Source organism: Oenanthe melanoleuca, chromosome 2, assembly GCF_029582105.1.
Source record: "Oenanthe melanoleuca isolate GR-GAL-2019-014 chromosome 2, OMel1.0, whole genome shotgun sequence".
Lineage (NCBI taxonomy): Eukaryota > Metazoa > Chordata > Aves > Passeriformes > Muscicapidae > Oenanthe > Oenanthe melanoleuca.
Window position 1 is genome coordinate 43,714,060 of NC_079335.1, and position 12,874 is coordinate 43,726,933.

The window sequence follows — 12,874 nt, forward strand, 5'->3', positions numbered from 1 at the left end:
AGTTCTTAAAGAGAAGGAAATGGACAACAATATTTCAGATCCTGACTGAAATGAAACCTGCAGAATATCCCACAGATAGCAGAAAAATCAAAAGAAGAAAGTAAGACAGCAGCATTAGTCTGCAGAATTTCTTGTCAACAGCTTGGAAATTTACCAAATGCATTCAGTTCAAGTACAATGAACAACCTCAGTTTCTTATCCCTCTTTGCAATAAGCAAATTCAACCAGAAAGGAAAGGAAATAAAGCCTGGCTGTTTGTCAAGAGACAGACTGACAGACACACATGCACACTTCAGCAAATATTTGGAATCAGTGGCAGACTGAAGACACAAGACCAGATCATTCCATCAATCACTGAATCAGAATATCCAGAGCTGGATGGACCCCACAAGAATCACAGAAGTGCATTTCCTGGTCTCTCTACAGAACAACCCTGAGCATCAATGCCTGAGAGCATTGTCCAAATGCTTCTTGGAATCAAGAATTTTGTCAGGTTTTCATATAAGCAGATAGCTTCATTGTTGGGCTGTGTTGTTGTGGGATGTGACAGTACCTGCTCCTGCATTTTGTCCAATGCCTCCTGCAGGACAAGTGCTTGCCCACAGGAATACACAAATTCTCTCAGCTTCCTGCACCATTAGGGTTGCAGAAATAAATAGGGGGGGACTGGACACTATGAAAATGGTTCTCACATTTTATTTTAAAGGAAGAAACCACCTCAATCCACTCAAACCCTTCCCCCTTCACCTCCCTTACATCTCTAAATACTGGCAAAGTTTACAGTTTTTCAATGTTGTGCCTAATTTTCTGGGTAGTTGACTGAAAAGCAGATTATAGGTATAGTCGGCTCATCCAAGAACTGAAGTTTATTTTAAATGAGTTGGAAAGTATTAACATTAAAACATGTCAACTCCATTTCTGAGATATTGGTCCAGATACATGTTCTTAGATAAATGGCATTTTAAATTTAATCTGTGGCTATAACTTACTGGAAAAAAGCTGATTTCATATGCACTAGAATGGGCATGAAAAAAGCATCCCATCTTTCATTACACTTCTGTAAACACTGAAAAATATTTTCCAAATTAAGATTGTTCTATATGTATTAAAGGTCAGGGAACTACCTTTAACCAATTCTTTGAAGGAGATACTATGATACACAAACTTTCTGGAAAAAACAATTTATTTCCTAAGAATTTTCCAAATTATAGTAATTCCAACCCCCTATTCTACTTATGACAGAGTGCTGGAGTAAGACTTAAGAAAAGGTACACTCAGAATCTTCTAGTTTATTTTGATAACTAAAGCTTCTTTTATTATGTGCCTGGAAAATTTTGAATAGAGTTAATATATAGGCATGGAAGATCCCCATTCAATAGAATTGTTTACTGTGTTGTCTCTGATGTCTGCACCCTCTGCAGCAAACTTAGATGATGACAGCAAACGAATTTTCCTAATTGAATGATTTCCAAACTGTGAATGAGTTCCTCAGTTCTAATTACAGATAACATGTTCCTGTAAGACACACACTTAAGTCTTCAAAGCTGTCAAACTGACTATTTTCCCAAGAATTAAATTCAATGAAAAATGTAATAACTTTAAAAAAAAAGCCAAATAAACATGAATTTATTGATGCACTTCATGATTCTCTCCCCCTCTTAAGGGGTTGAAGCTGCAGAAAACATTCAGGAATTGTTTACGTGGATAATCTCTATTCCTGGTAGATAAGAACTACAGAACAAGAGTCTGGGTGTGAGGCTATTTTCCAAATTCATGCACTAATATAGTGATTTTGTCCTATCAAATGTTATTCTTTGGAAATGCTCACTTTTCAGAGGTTAATTTTTGCATGCAGAGTTACTATTACATTAAAAACTAAAATAATTCATTTTGCTAGCAATTTATCACCAATTTTATTTTTATTCTTTTGCTTTTCAGGTATCTATTTATTTTAGGCTTGATTTAATATGTGAGGATGTATGAAACCTTGTCTTGACACCAAGTGGACCCTAGACAGGGAATGAGACTTTAGATGTTTGTTTTAAATTTTTTTCTTAATATGTTACTTCCTTTCCTTTTTTAAAACTTATTTATATAACTACAATACTTGGCATCATCTTAAATTCAATATTTTTTCACTTTCTTCTCCAGAGAATTCATCAGTTTTTGACTTTTTTTCTTCGCACTGCATCTGCATTCCGAGGAAAAGACATCAGTTTTTTCCCAACAATATCAACTTGTTTTTCTTAATTTTCCTTTCATTTTATCTGCAGAGGCTTGCCATATTTATTGCCATGCCAGTGTACACCCGTGCAAATCTTTACAAGCCTTTACATCATTTTTTATTTAGTTGTATTTACATTATTCTTATTATTCTTATTATTCTTATTATACTTATTCTTATTCTTATTCTTATTCTTATTCTTATTCTTATTCTTATTCTTATTCTTATTCTTATTCTTATTCTTACTATTACTATTACTATTGCTATTACTATTACTATTACTATTACTATTACTATTACTATTATTACTATTTCTATTACTATTACTATTTGAGGTAATTTTAACATAAATATATATCTATTGCATGATTTTTTCTGGACAAATTACTTTCATTATCATTAATTTTCATCTAGTCTCTCTATTATGGTAGTCATAAAAACTGTATTTGTATTTCCTCCAAGCATATCCACTGGGTTTCCATTTACTAGGTTGTCTAGGCCATGTACTTTCTCTCCCTCCTTTTTTCTCTGACAAAAAATAGTTATTTCAGTTGGAGTTCTGCTATAGAAATGAACTGGTTATTGGAACAAGATTGCTTCTAATTTGTTTAGAGTGGAATAACTGCTCCTGCTGCTAACTTCCCTCTTTAAGTTAATCAATCATTCCAAGTTTTTTTATGAAATTGGCAATGATGTTAGTCACTATTTTCATCAGTGTGATGGAGATTGGACTTTACCCTTAAATCTTGAGAGTACATTGCATTTTCCTCTCCCACACTCAGTGCACTTTCCCCAAGCCATCACCTTTTTTCTTTTACTTATTCCATCCTATTTATTTTAGTTCTGTGTTATACTTCACTGAGCATATGCCTTTGGATTTTCATTATTTGTAAGACTCTCTTTTAAAATTCCTTTTCTCAACCTTGTGTCCCATAAAAGAAAGTGATTAGGCTTTACATAAATATGTACAGGCCAGTTTTCAATTGTTTCTTTAGAAACTCGATGGCACTGACCACAACTATTTTTCAAAATCTTCATCTTTGAAATATTTTAATCAGACCTCTGGGTTAGGTTATGTAACAAGAATCCTACTGCAGCCAACAGTATCTTAGAAAATTCCCTGTGATTCCAACATTTTATCCAGAAAAAAAATGTTGTGTCAGAAAATAAATTACAATATCTCATTTATTTATAAAGCAAATGCCAAGCAGATATTCTTGCTCAAACAGAAAATGCAATTTGCCTAACTTGTATCTAGGAATACAGACATGGGAGAGTGCTAGAGGGCAACATGAAGGACATCACAAAATAATCCCTGCATCAGTTGGTCCAGACATTCCTGTAGGATAAAGAAGTGTATACAATAAAGATCAAATTATCCACAGCAATGCAATTGGAGAATGAGTATGGATGCAGGGAATACAAAACAGGTCATGATGAATTGTGGGACAATATTTCCATTGGGGGTTCCAGTGAAGGCATGAACTGCACAGGTAAAAGCATTCTTTTCAATATGCTTATCTATTTTTTGTCTTACATAATTCATGGTTCCAGTAACATCCAAGCTACAGCACATTTACATTTGCATTTTCTTCTGTTTGACTACAGGACAGGGCAAATACATGCAAATAAATGTTCTTCTTTGGTTTATCTCTGTTCTCTTACTCTTCATTTGTCATGAAATCAAATAGCTTGACATTTTGACAGCCATTAATATATTCTTATGGGTAAAAGTCAACTGATTAAAAAAAACCACCTTACCTAACTTTCACTATCTTTCAGCTAAGACTGGTTCTAGGATAAAGAAACTCATGACAGTAGATTATTACAATTTTTACAAATTAATTTACTCCCATATTTTTCAGGTACTCTGTGATGTCATTGCTGTAAATAACAGTTTTTGCTCATGCTTTTTGTGCTTTGATTTTTTTTTTTTTTTTTTTTTTTTTTTTGTTATATGTTTGGCTGCTGTCTCCCTATTGTTTCTCAAAGTTTGCCTGATTTCCAAACTCAAGTTAATTTTCTTAAATATCTCTGATAAAAAAAAATTAGAAGGTGAAAGAATTTACAAAATTGATATGTGCCATAACATTACATAGATTAAAAAAATCTGGATGCACTAAGGTGGGGATAGTTTCTGCCTGAGTCAGAGAGAACAACTGTGATTAGGATGCTGCAGGGTATATCTGAGAGGATACGAATTCTCAGGTACTTCACTCTGAGGCACATCTTATGCAGTCATGGAAAGCAATTGCTCAATAAAATAAAAGGCATTTGGGAAAAAACAGAACATCTTGTTTGTTTAGAGATTCAGGTTTTTCTTCTCTTGAGAAATTTATTTTCTTAGTTTGAACTAATTCTTCCCTCTCTAATTTTCAAGTTCATAGGTCAAAACTGGTAACTCACAGAGAATTAGGTGGGAACCTTAGGCACAAAATGAGATAGTTTGGACTTGACTGACTCTGCCACTGTATCTTAGTCCATCCTCTTGGTCTTTGTAACTAACCCATTGTAATTTCTCTTGTCTTGATTGCTTCTTTTTTCCCTTCTGATGCTTCATTCTTTTCCCTTGAGATTGTCTCACTTTCCTTCATTTAATTTCTTATATAATACATAAAATCACTGCTACAACTTTTATATCACTGTAGTATCTCAGTATCTTCTTCCTTCCAGCTTTGTGCAATTGATTTTTTCCTAATCTCTTTTCTCTCTTCTCTTTCTCATTTCAGTTTCCTTTTCTTCTCCTTCTGTTTTTTTCCCTACTTTATCTCTTATTTATTTTTCTTCTCCTGCTGCTCTTTATCCACTGTGGTTGCCCATTTTCTCATCACCCCTACCATGCCACTGATTTCTTTTACCTCATACTCCATCCCACTCTCCATGTTTTTTCTCAGCTGTTTTCTCTGAAGCCTCCTGGCACACACAATAGCTCCTCTGCTCCTTCATCCTGTGCTGTCTACTTTCCAGATTTTTAAAAATGATCTTAAACCCTTGAATCCTTTCCAAGAGAGGGAATTTTTGAACACACTATTTCTTTTTGTATTCCCTATTACATAGAACTGGCTTCTCAAAATTAGTGTTTTGAGGGAGAAGAAGGAACTGAACATAGAGCAAACTTTCACAGTCTAGATAAATTACCCCAAATCTCTACCTCTTCAACCCAGAGAAAACAATTGTAAGTGGTCATTACAATTTTAAAAAGAAAATAATCAATTTTTTTTCTTGTTCTCAATCAAAATTTTGGTGCAATGGACAAAAAAAGGTTTATTTGAAACCAGTTATTTTCTTTGTATTGCTAGTACATCCAAAAGCAAATTTCTTGGTTTTGGGACTAATATGAACAATTACAGGTGGAGATGAATCTGTTCACTCCAGGTCATTCCAATATAGATGTTGATTGTCCAAGTCATTGCAAGGTAAGGCTATTCATTGCTATTACTAACCTTTATCACTGTTTGTATGGAAATAACTGAATTTAAATATAAAATAATGGCAGTGTAAACAGAGTGCACGTTCAAGTACTGCAAAGCTGCACATGGAATATCAGAAAAATGGAAAGCTGAACTTGTTAAATCAAGAAATTAATCAGAAATAGAACATGAAAGGGTGAAAAATGATAATTTTCTCTATCTCCTACCTCACCCTTCAATACTTTCTTTACCCTGACTTACCCATTAAAAGTTAATTTTTTTAGGCTTTAATGTAAAATAGAATCCATCCTCACTCACTGGGGCCCTGATGTAATTTACTCTGTCTGGCATTGCATTTTGTACAGAGTATAGCATTCATCTGTAGTCTTAGCAAATACTTTTGTCAAAACCCTTAATCTGGCTGTTTTTTGAGAATTTCTACTGTAAAAACTACAACAATTTCATACACTATTCCTTGATTCTTGGTAGGTACAACCAGCACAAATTAAAAAAATAATAGTGACAGAAAACAAAGAGAAATATTCATAGTACAAGCACCAGATCCTTGAAGCCAGGTAAATTGGCTCCTAACTAAAATAAAACACATTCAAACAACCCTGGGCTTTGTGGTAACCTCTAGGTCTTAAAGCAGTAGAATTCGGAACTTTTTCTTTTGTTTTGACTAGGTGTGACCCTTCTCCTCAAAACAAAAGCTCATTATTCCTACCTAGAATTCAAGCTTCTGATAGACAATAAGAAAATCTGAAAACCAGCACAATCTTATTGTAGAAGCAGAAAAAATGTTAAAATAAGAAATTTTTTACACAAGCCTTGGTCACCGCACAAATGTTAAAGTTTCTTTTTGAAATATTTTTGAATATTTTTTGAACTTTTTGAAATAAAGTTATTGCAATATAATGGTATCAGATATGAGAAATGGTCAAGAAGGAGTATGTGAGGGCTTTTTTTTTAAAAGCAATCAGCCACACATGGTGATATCAATGGACTTCTGCATAATTTGGTGGTGAGGAGACTTTCTTTGGCATGGGAGATTTGAGTTGAGGAACCATTTTGGGAGTCTGTATCTTTAACCAATATGTCTACTGTGTCATGCTAGAAAGGGGATTCTCCTCCTGTTATTGTCACCACTCTTTTTCCTCTGGTGAGAAACTGTGCTGAATTAATTGGATTAGCAGAGGGAGGCTGCACTTCTTCCCCTCCTCTATTCCTTTTTCTTTTCCTTCTCTGACTACCACAGAAGGAGGTGTAAAATTTCCTTTTGCTCAACATCTTCTCCATCCTGACTATTCCACTATATGAAATGAGACCATAGCTGGCTCCAGCATTCTTTGTTCTAAAAAATGACAGCTCGTTTCCTCTTTTATTTCAGGAGAGACCCATGTAGAGTAAATCTGAAGTGGATAAGGTATCTAATAATCTAATATGATGTCATCTAATATATTTCTTTACCTTCAAGAGATCCCTTTACTTTCAAAAGAGACAAGCAAGCTTCAAAGGATTGTTTTAGAATAATTTTCCAAATGTTTCCATCTCTGATAACATCTGAGATAACTGAGATCACTATCTTGTCTCTCTCCTACTTTCAGAATAGTTTTAGTCCAAGCAATGGTTCCCATGTTTTTGCTGTACCACATATACAATGTCTATTTTTTTTAATTGTTCTTAAAATAGTAGTACCAGAGAATTCAGTGGTCTTGTACTTAAGGCATCAGGACATTTTGATTTTGTCCCAGGTTTCCAGAATCAATATAGTATATATCAGTATTTATTCTCAGTGGATTAATAAAGTAACAAACAAACCAAACTCTTTTAAAGTCTTTTTAGTAACTGATTGGAGGACAATTTAGTACAAAGATACATATTTTTGGGTTTTTTTAAGAATTGTGGCAACATCTGAAATAAACTGTTCAGACTTTCCAGCTTTAAAAATAAGTTCAAATCTAAAAAATAGATCAATGTTTACCTTCACTTTTATTTTAAGTTAGAGGTCATAACACTTGAATTTCAGTGATATTAGAGCTACTGGGAAAGATCCACACTCTAGATATTCAAGTTAGCTCTGTCTCAGAAATTAGAACACCAAAGACTTTAATTTAAGGCAATTTAGTTCATATAGCTTACAGAAAAAGCAGAGGCTCCTGTTAATGAAAACTACCAGATTTGGCTGGTAGAATTATTTAGGAGTTGTTCCCTGTTAATTAAAGTAAATGAAGAACATATCATATTTTTAATATAAACAATACATTATTTAAATACAGTATCTTTACATTACAAATATTATTGCTTTTTAAATAACATATTAAGATTAATACAATACAAAAAGGAACACAAGATTTAATGTGGGTTTCCAGCTTTTGAGTTTCTGCACATTTTATTGTATCAAGGTCATCAGCTCTCAGATAATGTTGCTAAAATTGATTTCTGAATAGTCTCCTGCTGTGCTTGATGTCATTTTCTGTCCTTATAAAAGACAAAAAACGCCAGGAAGAAGGTAATAATTCTTGTTTTTCACAAGATATTTTCTTTTTATGTCCTATCGTAGCCATTGTTATACTTGCAGATTTATTTATCTGATGATCAACCCAGAAGGAAAGTTAAGTATTCCTGAGATTAATGTTCTTTTCTAGAAACCTTACATAAATATATCTGACAATGCCTTTTTGAATTAATGGTTTTGTGTACTGATCAAGAAAATTTTCACAACATTTTTGAGTCTTTATTTTTTCATTTTATTGTGCTGCTTTTGTGAAACTATCTAGTTAAGTTTTGATTTTTCCATAAATATCAAAAAAATCTCTGTGGCAAAAAGCACCTGGTAGCTGAAGGAATCAACACTCAAAATTTTATTTAGTCAGGAAGCCAAAGAACAATGCGTGAAGTAAGCAAATTTAAAAGAATTTTAATTATATTTTTAAAATAGTAAGTCAAAAGTTCATACAGATATTGTCCTTCTTTTTTCCTCTTCCTTCTGCAGGAAATATAAATTGACTTCAGCTCTTTGATTGCATTAATTGTTGTAGCACTTTGCTACTAATAAACTTCCACATACTCTCCTGCAGAGAGATGGAAACATTTGCAAAGTCAGAACACACAAGCCCAGTGTAAAGCAACATCTGGAAAATGTTTATTTCACAATTTATTTCTGCTGCTAATTAAACAAGTTAAAGTAAAACCAGAAGCTTCCAGAATATTAGGAATGTGCTGATGAGTCCTGGGGAAGGGCAGCAACACCACGCCTGTGACATGAAGTAAATGTAAGATGATAAGGGACTTAAAGATAATTGAAGCAGCAAAACAAAGTCATGAAAGAGTCTTTAAAGTAATACCAGGAATCCATAGAAGAGAAGAAAAAAACAATCTGAATTTTGGAGGAAAATGATAGAGAAGACCAATGACTGCTTGAAGAAAAAGGAGAGAGAGAAATTGTTTGGAGTGAGGTTCAGGAAAACAAATTTTGCAAGTAAATTTTATTTGTGCAATCAATATTTACATGGCACCAATTCTAAAGCTAAGGACAATGTATGAAATAATGAAAATAATAGAAAGTATTCCTCAAAGCAGCTCTGACAAAATTATGTCAAAACTAATAGTGTTAGTTTTCAGAGGGGTATTTTGTTTGAAAAATGCCAACCCTATATTTATGATGCTAAAATCTTCTGGACACCAGTGTTGTGATTCTCATAACTGATGTAAAAAAAAATAGAAAATGGAGCAACAAGGCAAAATTTCAGTACAAACAGAAGATGGCATATCAGAAGCAATGGAAAGAATCTGGTTTTTTTCTTTTCTCTCTCTTACTTGTTTGAAACAAATGTCTTTATATCAACAGAATCTCGTTCTCCTAAGGTAAGTAAAATGTATATTGGCCTAGTAATTTGGGGAAAGTAAGAAAAAACAATCATCTAATTTAAATCTATGATAGAGCAAGCACATTGTCTTTCAATCAATAAAGGAAATATTTTTAAATTCAGAGGTGAGCAAGTACCCAAACTACATATCTGGATTAAGTTGTAATTACCATATACAAAATCGTTAAAACTTTAGACAGATAATAGAAACACATGTCAGAGCATCTTATTGTTTTTCTTTTTCACTAAAGAAAGTGATAGTTCTTTTTCATCATTTTTTTAGTCAGCCAAGAAAATTTTGCTCTTCTACTTCTTTCTGCAAAGGAGGTTTAGTTGTGTGAGAACTGCATTTATTTCACTTAACTTGTGATTTCATAATTCTGAAAATAATGTATCATAAACAACAGCATCATTCAGTCCTTGTATGAGTTACATTTTAGAAAATGGCAACAAAAAAGCCTCTCCTGTGTTTTTCACAGCAGACTCAAATACACTGACATCTCAGGAGAAAAGTAGTCTGTCTCCATGACACCTTGAAATATCCAGTTACCATAGCACCCACAATTTTAAAAGGTTGGTCATTCCAAACAGTTTAGTAAATGCATGAAGGAGCTAATCCAGAGTGTGTTTAAATGGCTCAGTGTCCTGTTGTTCCAGGTAATAGCAAGTTTTTGCAAGATAGCTAAGGCTTTGTTTAAATGCTTGGTCTGTTACTGCTTCCATTGTTGCATCTTGCAAGGAAAAAAAATTAACTACAAGATGAAAAAGACAAGCAATAATTTATTTTTGAGGCTATTTATAAGTACAATTCTTAAAGCACATGAGCCCAGAAAAATAATTCTTCATTGTTTTTCTGTTAAATTCTGCCAAAATATTTCAAAGGTTCTGTCTGAGTAATCTTTCACAGATAGCTGTAAGCAACCTAAGTGCATCTCGCAGACAATTAGGGGCTATATATATTTTCAAAGCTTCCTATCTTATTTGGAGCTATTAATTTTTAAACCCAATAAGAAGTATTTACTTAATTCATTGTTATCTGCTTTACACTTTTTTTTACTTCAATCCCTAGAGTAATATCTTGCAAAAGGACAAACCATTTGATGAAGAAGATTAGGGGATATCCTTCAAAGAGGTGATTATAAGTAGAGAACTGGATGACTTCACAAAGTAGGATCCTGCAGACTTGCAGAAAAAGGGCAATGAATAGGAAGAAAGATTCAATAAAATATTCTGAATGGTTGAAAATGTCATTGGAAGTAGTGAAGTAGTTGCTTAGCATCCATACTTTAGAAGCATGATGAAAGATTAAATTCATTGACAGAGAGCATACTGGCTTAAAAAATATCTTTGCAGTAAAAGCTATAAAAAGCTTTATATGTTTGCATTATCAAAGAAAAAAAGTAAAATAAATTATCTAATGTTTTAAATTAACAATTTCATAGATATCTCAACAATGGCCAAAGAAATTTGAGAGATATCAGTTGGAGAAATTTAAACCAAGTTGGTAGAAATTAAACTGAGACAGATTCAAATTTTATGAAAAGATGCATATTTTTGATCATGTAGACTGGTAAATGTTGCAACATCTGCCAAGGGAAATTTCAAATTCTTTACCTTTTGATAGCTTCAAATTAATGGGGGATGTAATTTGTTATCATTGTATTTTGCCAGAAATAGCTGGGCTCAGTTTCTATATCATCTGAGGAATGACCCTGCAAAGGTGCTACTAAAATTTCTATTTCTGTTAAAAATTAAAGGCCTTGAATTAGATTGTGGAGTCCCATCTTATACATGGACATTATTACTGCCCTTGGTCTTATGAAAGCTTACAAAATTCCTTTATTTTATACATTTTTAAATTCATTAATGTACTCAGAGAGTAGCAGATATTAAGAGCTACTGATGGAATGTCCCAAGTAATGCTTATGTGTACTGATGACCAATTTACTTTTCTTAGTTTAGGACAGTAAGGCTGGAGCTTTCAGCCCAGAGATCTCTGGAAAGAGGAAAGAGCTGGTCCTGTACTGTAAGGTCAGTTGCAAATGTTTGTTGAACTAACCTGATAAGAGTGAAATTGAGTCAAGCTTTTCTGAGAGTTTAGATGAGTGTTCATCTCCAGGCACAGAATATCAAAGGTACCTGACCCCCTCTCATTTAACATGCACAGGAAAAGTGAATGTCAACACCTTTTGATGCTGCCTTGCAAAAAAAAAAAATGCAAGCTTTATTTTATTATTTTTTTTTTTTAATTCTACCAAAACATCTGTCAAGTTAGGAGAAAAATTTGCTTTGCTACACATGTAAAAATTTCATTTAAGTGTTTAACTCCAGTGTTTCAATCTAATTTAACCTACAAATATATTAATAACTTGTGTTTAAAAGATAAGAAAATATTCAATTCCCAGAAGAAAGAGCAGGAAAGGGACACTAATTAGCATGGACTGTTTGCTTAAGTATGATAGAGAGGGTAAAGGGCTTTTTCCCTAGAGGCTGGGGTGCTGAGCTCTGCAACTGGGTCTTCAACTTCTGCTTGGATAGACTGAAGGGCACATTAACAAAGGAAATTTGTACTGGGAAGTGTAACTTTAATTTGATTCTAGTTTAAAGCAAAATAATTATATATAAGCTCATAGTATTATACCACCCATGCATAAAAATTAGAGAACTAGTTGTGCAGAAAGTTCAATTCCTATTTTAGAGCTCCTGGACTGTCTTACTTAAACTGTGTTTATTTCATGCAGCACAGTCCTGATCAACCATGTACAAATGTATGGGTATGCCTCTTAAGCAGGAGAAATATAAAATACGTGCATTTTACTATAAACTATTCAAAACCTTATTCAAATATTACACAGGAAATAAAACAAACTTTCTCTTTTGCAATTGCTGGGTATGTAAAGTAGAGACAAGTGACCACAAACGTATTTTAGTTGACCTCAAGTTGTCAAAATCATAAACACAATTGAAATAGAAAATCCTGCTCTGTAGTCAAGGCCCACATTCTGAATTTAGAGTACCTGGCAGGTGAGACAAGTCTGTATGTGGTTTCTGGGATAAATTAAACAAACCTATGGGTTTTCTCATGTTTTGCCAAGTAACAATAGCTCTTTAAGGGATGTTCTCTCAAACTGGAATTTCAGCAACACAGGAACTCTTAAACACACAAATTGACTCCTTACAAATACTCATACTAAGCCTGCTCTTACTGGCTAAGGCAAGCTGTCAGGTGTACTGCTGGCTTGTGAAGATTTCCTCATGTTTTGGGAGCACCTAGTTGTCTGTTGTGGGAAGAAAATATAACACACATGCACAGTAAGAGTCAGGAACTCAAGTCTGTTCTTTACACTATAAGCATCTAATATGCTAAAGGA